Source organism: Neophocaena asiaeorientalis, unplaced genomic scaffold (assembly GCF_003031525.2).
Source record: "Neophocaena asiaeorientalis asiaeorientalis breed wild unplaced genomic scaffold, Neophocaena_asiaeorientalis_V1.1 scaffold156, whole genome shotgun sequence".
NCBI lineage: Eukaryota > Metazoa > Chordata > Mammalia > Artiodactyla > Phocoenidae > Neophocaena > Neophocaena asiaeorientalis.
Window position 1 is genome coordinate 1,158,064 of NW_020173773.1, and position 6,924 is coordinate 1,164,987.

Genomic DNA, 6,924 nt, shown 5'->3' on the forward strand with positions numbered 1-6,924 from the left:
TCTCTGCACATCCCCTTTTTTTTTTTTTTTTTTTTTTTTGCGATACGCAGACCTCTCACTGTTGTGGCCTCTCCTGTTGTGGAGCACAGGCTCCGGACGCGCAGGCTCAGCGGCCACGGCTCACGGGCCCAGCCGCTCCGGGGCATGTGGGATCTTCCCAGACCGGGGCACGAACCCGTGTCTCCTGCATCGGCAGGCGGACTCTCAACCACTGCGCCACCAGGGAAGCCCACCCTTATTATTCTCAATCCCTGTGTGCTGGACGTTTCTGTCACAGGGCTCAGCATGCCTTGTAATTATTTCCCCCAACATGTAAATTCCACTAGGGCAGCAATTCATATACTCACTGATGAGGCTATCCAGCATTTAACACAGAACCTGGAACATATTCTATACTTGATAATATATATTGAGGAATGAACGAATGAGTAACAGACACTCTGCCTCCTAGGAATGAATAATTCAGAGCAGGATTAGTGCATTTTCATAGGTAGTCAACGAACAGGGTAAAGTGTGACGTTTACTTTTGGTGAGAGCAGACCATGCCTTTTGCTTTACTATTTCACCAACAAATCTCTCTTTTTTCCAGTTTTTTTTCTTGCGGTAAACACACATAACATAAAAATACCATTTTTAAGTATACAGTTCAGTGATATTAAATATATTCATAGGGCTTCCCTGGTGGCGCAGTGGTTGAGAGTCTGCCTGCTGATGCAGGGGACACGGGTTCGTGCCCCGGTCCGGGAAGATCCCACATGCCGCGGAGCAGCTGGGCCTGTGAGCCATGGCCGCTGAGCCTGCGCGTCCGGAGCCTGTGCTCCGCAATGGGAGAGGCCACAGCAGTGAGAGGCCCGCGTACCGCAAAAAATAAATAAATAAATAGATAGATAGATAGATAGATATATTCATAATGTGCAACCATCACCACCATCCATCTCCATAGCTCTTTTCATCTTGTAAAACTGAAACTCTATAACCATTAAATGATAATTCCCCATTTTTCCCTCCCCTCAGCCCCTGGCTACCATCATTCTACTTTCTGTCTCTCTGATCCCCCTTTTGTTTTCACCAGTTCTTCTGAACACACAATTCAGTCAGAAGTCTGAATTTGAGTCCTATTTCTGCCCCCTCCCTCATATTCTGGTGGATAATATTGTACAAAACTTATCATTTGCTAATTACCTTGTAATTATTATTACTAAAGCTAATATCAACGTTGGAAACCCATCTGGAGTTTCCTTTCTAGAACCACTTTAACAGTGAGCGATAAATACTGCAAACCAATTTTTCACAATTGGGAACCGAGGAGAGACACTGCTTCATTCAACAAGCACTTCCTAAGGGCTTCTCGTGGTCCAGCGACGATGCTGGACCCTCTGGATATGGGAATGGATAATACAGGGATCACAGGCTAGTGGGAGGATGGGAATGTAAATGAATGAGTGGAAGAAAGGGATGCTGGTGTTGGCACAGCACTCACCACACAGCAGAGTGGATGGGACCACAGAGGACATGTGGTCAGTTCTGTGAGGGCATGATGGTGAGAAAGGGGAGGCTGGTGATCATGTCACTGTTGGTGGTGAGTTTACCAGTCAAAAGGCACAGATGAGCAAAGGCTTGGAGGCTGGAGATAGGTTGGGGCTTTCAGTGAACCGCAATTCAGCCTGCTGAAGCGTGTGTTTCAAAGAGAATGTGCCTGGCCCAAAGACTTGTACATAGTAGTCACTTAGTTTATATTCAGTAAATGAATGAGTGGATAAAAGTGGCAGGGGGAGGCCAGAGACATTGGGAGAGGCAAGGTCATGGAGGGCCTCATATGCTGTGCTAGGGCTGGTGATGGGAGTTGAGAGGTGGCCGGTGGAGTCTTTTTTAAGCAGGGAAGAGAATTGCAATTTTTTAAAAATCCCTTTGGCTGCAGAACAGAGGATGTATTGGAGAGAATGAGAGTGAAGCCATAAGCACAGACAGGAAGGGTCATAGCATTAGGTGGGAGCTGAAAGTGTGGACAAGAAGGACCTTCAGAGATGGTTATATAATCCAGGGAGAAGGCCTGGGACTGGCTGAGCAGTGTGGAGAGGTAGAGACAGGCAGGTGGAAAGCTACAATCTGGGAACTGATTGGAATGTGTGGGCACAATTAAGTTGCATGTGTGTGCATTAGAGAGAGAAAGTTGGAAAGTGTGTGTGTGTGTGTGTGTGTGTGTGTGTGTGTGCGTGCACATACATGTAGGAATATGCAAGTGAGCAGTCAAAAATGATTTCTACTATTGCTTATCTATTTGGCCTAAAGGCTCATGAAGCACTCCTTATGCCTTACTCCCGATCACATACTCCTGATCACATGCTCCAAGTCACATGCAGAAATGGGCAGAACAGCTCAGCCCAGTAATTCCTCCCTGAATCACATTAAGCTGTTTCCAGCCAACTTAGTTAATCACTCCCCCCGTATGCTCACACAGCACTTTCCCCCATTACACTTGTCACACCACTATTTTTACGAGTTTATATAATACTTCCTCCTTGCTAGCGAAAGGAGAAAATGTGAAATCCTTATGGATGGGAAAACGCGTCATTTATCTTTCTATCCCCAGAGCCTAACTTATTCAGGCACATAGTAGGTTCTCTAATGTTCGTTGAATAAGCTAACGGAAAAGCAGCCGTTTTGTAGCTTACTTAGCCAAAACCTACAGTCTCCAAAGCAAAGTCTCATTATTGCCTCCTGTATTTTGGAAACAATGCTAATAATGGTTACCAACTTTAAAGAACCTGCTGTGTGCTAGTTACGATGCCAGGTACATTATGTGCAATGTTTTTAGAGGTCCTTGGAGTTTAAAAAATCCTAGGAGATGAATAGTATCAACTGCCTTCTACAGCTGACAGAGGGAGGCTCATGAAGGTCAAGTCACTTACCAAGTTACACAGCTAGAAAGTACAGAGCTACAGCTGGAACCAAAGCCTGGCCCCTAACCCCTGTGTCCTGCAGCCTGCCGTTCCCTGTGGTGCCCCAGCCCTGCACTCTGTTTCTTGCATGATGGCAGAAGTCACTGCCCTTCCTGTGAGAAATGAAAGGTTTAATCTGGTCAAAGGAAACAGTGTTTCCTCTGTGCTCAAGGAGGTTTGGCCAGTTGCAGAGAGGGAACCAAAAACAATATTATCCCAGAGATGTGGCCAGTTTGGGTTAACTCCAGTGCTGGAGGCTGGGAGCTGGTTCCCAGGAGCACAGGAGGTATGATAATCGTTCAGTTAATTCCAAGCTCATGGCGGGTTGAGGATAAAGGTTCCCCTTCCCTCGAATGTTGGCCTTTTTCTTTTCTTCCCCTAGCACTCAGGCAGGATGCTTTCTACTCCGGGTTGGTGGGAGGGGGGGGTCACTTCCAAATTCTGCTGCTACTGGGTTGCAAACTCCAACTTTACCGAGGGTTTGCTATTTCCAACTCTAGTTACTATGGTGGATTCAAACAGAAAGGCAAAGACTCCCTATCTCCAGATCGCCTTGCATGTAGTTAGTATTCTATTAATATTTTATTTTTTGATGGGTCCTAACTGTCTGGTTAGTCTTTGTAAGGCTCCATTCATGGATAAATCACAGTTGGTCTTCCCAGGCTCTTTAGCTCTTTTCCCAGTGGGTTCCTCATTGTCGTGGGTAACCCAGGGAGAAAGAGGAAGCACAGAGGAGGCTCTCCCACATGGGCAGGTGGGGGTATCCAAGGGAGGTGTTTTAGCTTGTTTTCTTTCTGCCTGACTTTTCTACACTCTCCAGTTTGGATGACTCATCCACACAGTCTTTTTATTTAGCATCTTGGGACTGAATAGCACCTCCCAGGGAGCCCTAAGCCCTGAGAACTGGGCAGAATTGAACACGGGGAGGTTGTGAATTTTGGGCAGTCAGGGATTTGGGGGTTGCAGGGAGGTATCCTACTTCCAAAACCACTTCCCTCATCTGATGGATATTAGCTTCATTCCCTTAGGCTTAGATCTCTACTTTAGACACACTGTTAATTACCTCTCTCATTTCATAGTATTTATACCTATGTGTTGGGGTTTGGGCAAGGGTTTAAAAAAAATTATGGAAGGGGATCCATGAAGAGTTTGGGCAACTTGTAGGGAAGGGAGAGGGTGAACTTAGTGAGACCTGAAGTCAGTAAAGGTCACTCATTTGGGAGACCCTGAGTTCTGCAGACAGATCTTCCAACATCTAGTAGTTATGTAAGATATATATAGTTATAACTGTTAAGAACATGGCCTTGCAGCCAAACTGGCTGAGTTCAAGAGTTAACTCTGTTACCTACCTGTTTTCTGGCCTTGGGCAGGTTAGGGAACTTCTCTGAGCCTTATTTACTCGTATGTAACTTAATGATAATAATCATTTTTACCTCACAGTGTTGCCGCAAGAATTGGATAACGCGCTACATGTAGAAAACTCAGAATAGTACATGACACGCAGTAAACACTCATTAAAATGAGCTATTATTAATATTCGGTCTGTCTAAATAAAGTCTGGCCCACCTGGTATGTCAGTCTCTCTCAAATAAACCCTCTGGGATTCAGCATTAGAAACCTAGGCTTGCAAAAAGTTAGGGGTGGGAGGAACCTTAGAGACTCTGTTTTGTAGTTGAGGAAATGTAGGCCCAAGGTCGCAGAGTGAGTCACGGAGGCATTAGCAAACAGTGTCCTGTCTGTTGCCCAGAACATGTTTCTTCTCACAGGGCTGCCCATCGTTGGCCTGGAGGGCAGATGGACCAGTCCTCCAGGTGTGACCTCATATCTCCCAGTAAAGCCATCTCCTCTCAAACAGTGGCACAATTTCTATGGGAGTCTGTCAGATAACATGGTATAATAGGTTGTGTTCAAAGACCAGTGAGGGAGAGGAACTGCCCCAGCCACTGATCCCCGGATTGAATTTGGTGAGGGGAGTTCGGTGGAGCCTGAGTGTCCTGGAGGCCTGTGTGTAAAGAAGTCTTTGATAGGGAATGAGGAACACAAAAGTTCTCAAAGATACAGTTGAACATATTTTTGAGTCGAGGACTTGGGAAATTTTTGTCGTGATGGTTCCTGCAATGCTGAGGCATGTTAACAAAAATGATGCTCCCTAGCTCATTTCTTTCTTGTTAAAGGCCTCAGTTCACGAGTCTTAGACATATTTACAATGACGTTGGGGAAAATGGACTCCTTTAAGAAAAAAAGTATAAAAATAATACAACCCAACCTTAGAGAAGATTTTTTTTCTGGCGGAGAGGACTTTTCTCATCATCCTATCAGCTGAACACATTTGAGTCTTTTCCTATAAACACAGTGTTTTATAAAGTTGAAATTATAGAGCTAAACATTTCTAAGAAAACTCAAGTCCTGCTCTTGCTGACTATTCTCAGGGTAGTCAGTCTGGCTTCTTTTGGGGGAGGAAAATGTTGCATCCTTGCAAATGGGAGCATTGGAGTCTGTTTCTGTGATGGATGTGGTGGAAACCAGACTCTAAGCCTGAGCTCTGCTTCTGTGTTTGCTGGATGACCTTGAGAAAGTGTCTTCACCTTTCTGGATTTGCTTTCTAGCTTTTAGAACATAGATTACTGATGCACGGGTGATAGTTACCAGCTGGTTTACTGTGTACTGTGTTCGGTCTTGACACAGGCAAAACGTTTCCAGGGACTCAGGGTAAATTCTCATCTGTGTGGTCTTTGACTGCAATTTAGTTGATTGATTTATATGATTTGTAATTGTGGATTGATTGAGAGCTTTTACTATTTGTTTTTCTTCTATGCTCCAGGTCCTCTCCTCTCTGTGACAACAGGGTTCATTTACCAGATCATTTTGTCCTTCTGTTTTCATTAATTAATCCACTTAAGCCAACCCAGATCCCAGGAGACCTTGCGTAGATGATGGGGGTGGTAGGAGAGTGAATGTTCCAGTGCAGAAATGTTCACAGCTGAAGGGAGCCATGAGCTGTGTGCAGAACTCCACTTCTCTGCCCTGAGTCATCTTATTTGCTGCTTCATTTCAAGAGAGGAAGGTTAATTTTGGGTCCCCTTTGGAACATTCAGGGGACTCTTGCCAAATCCAGGAGAGCCTTGAACGGTAACCTCATGAGGCCCCTGGATGTGTCTGTGTGTCTGCTTTGGACCAGACCCAAGGTGCTGCCCTGTGTCCTATCCACAGTGAGGGTGGAGGATGGGGCTCAATGTTTATCTTGGCAGACCTCACTTGAACTGGACACTGCTGTTTTGTTGGCTCAGGTTGAAGTATACCTCTCTTTTTTTCATTGTTCGGGGACTCTCTCCCCTGAACTTGGTCTGCCAATGATTTTGACCCCTGTTGCTCAGGTCCTCTGGGATCTTAAGGAGAGCAGTGTTTCTCCCTGCCTGCCCAAATCTAATAGCAGTCACTTATGACCAGCATGCATGGCTACAAGTACTATCAGGTCAAAGGTCTAGCCAGTGAACTAGAACTTCACTTCTCTCCCTACTGGGGCTGAAGCTCCTGGGTAGATGGACCTGTTAGAATACACATAGTCTGTGCTGAACTACTCCTGGGGCAAGAACAGGGTAGCCTGCTTGCTGCCTAGCTCAGGTTGTGAAGCACAGTGGATGCGAGCAAGCATGCTGGTGCTAGGGTGGGATCAAATGCCAACTCCACTGCTACCCGGATTTGTTAACTTAGGCAAACGTGTCTCAGTTTGCTAATTTGTAAAATGGGTGTATTTTGAGGACATTGTATTGAGGATTAAATGAGCTAATAAGTTAGATTGAAGCATATGTAATTGCTGATATTTTAACTGTTGTAAACCTATAAACATAACAAAGATTAGCAGAGTGCTGTATTTTTTTTTTAAGATTTTTTTGATGTGGACCACTTCTAAAGTCTTTATTGAATTTCTTACAACATTGCTTCTGTTTTATGTTTTGGTTTTTTTGGTCGCAAGGCATGTAGGGTC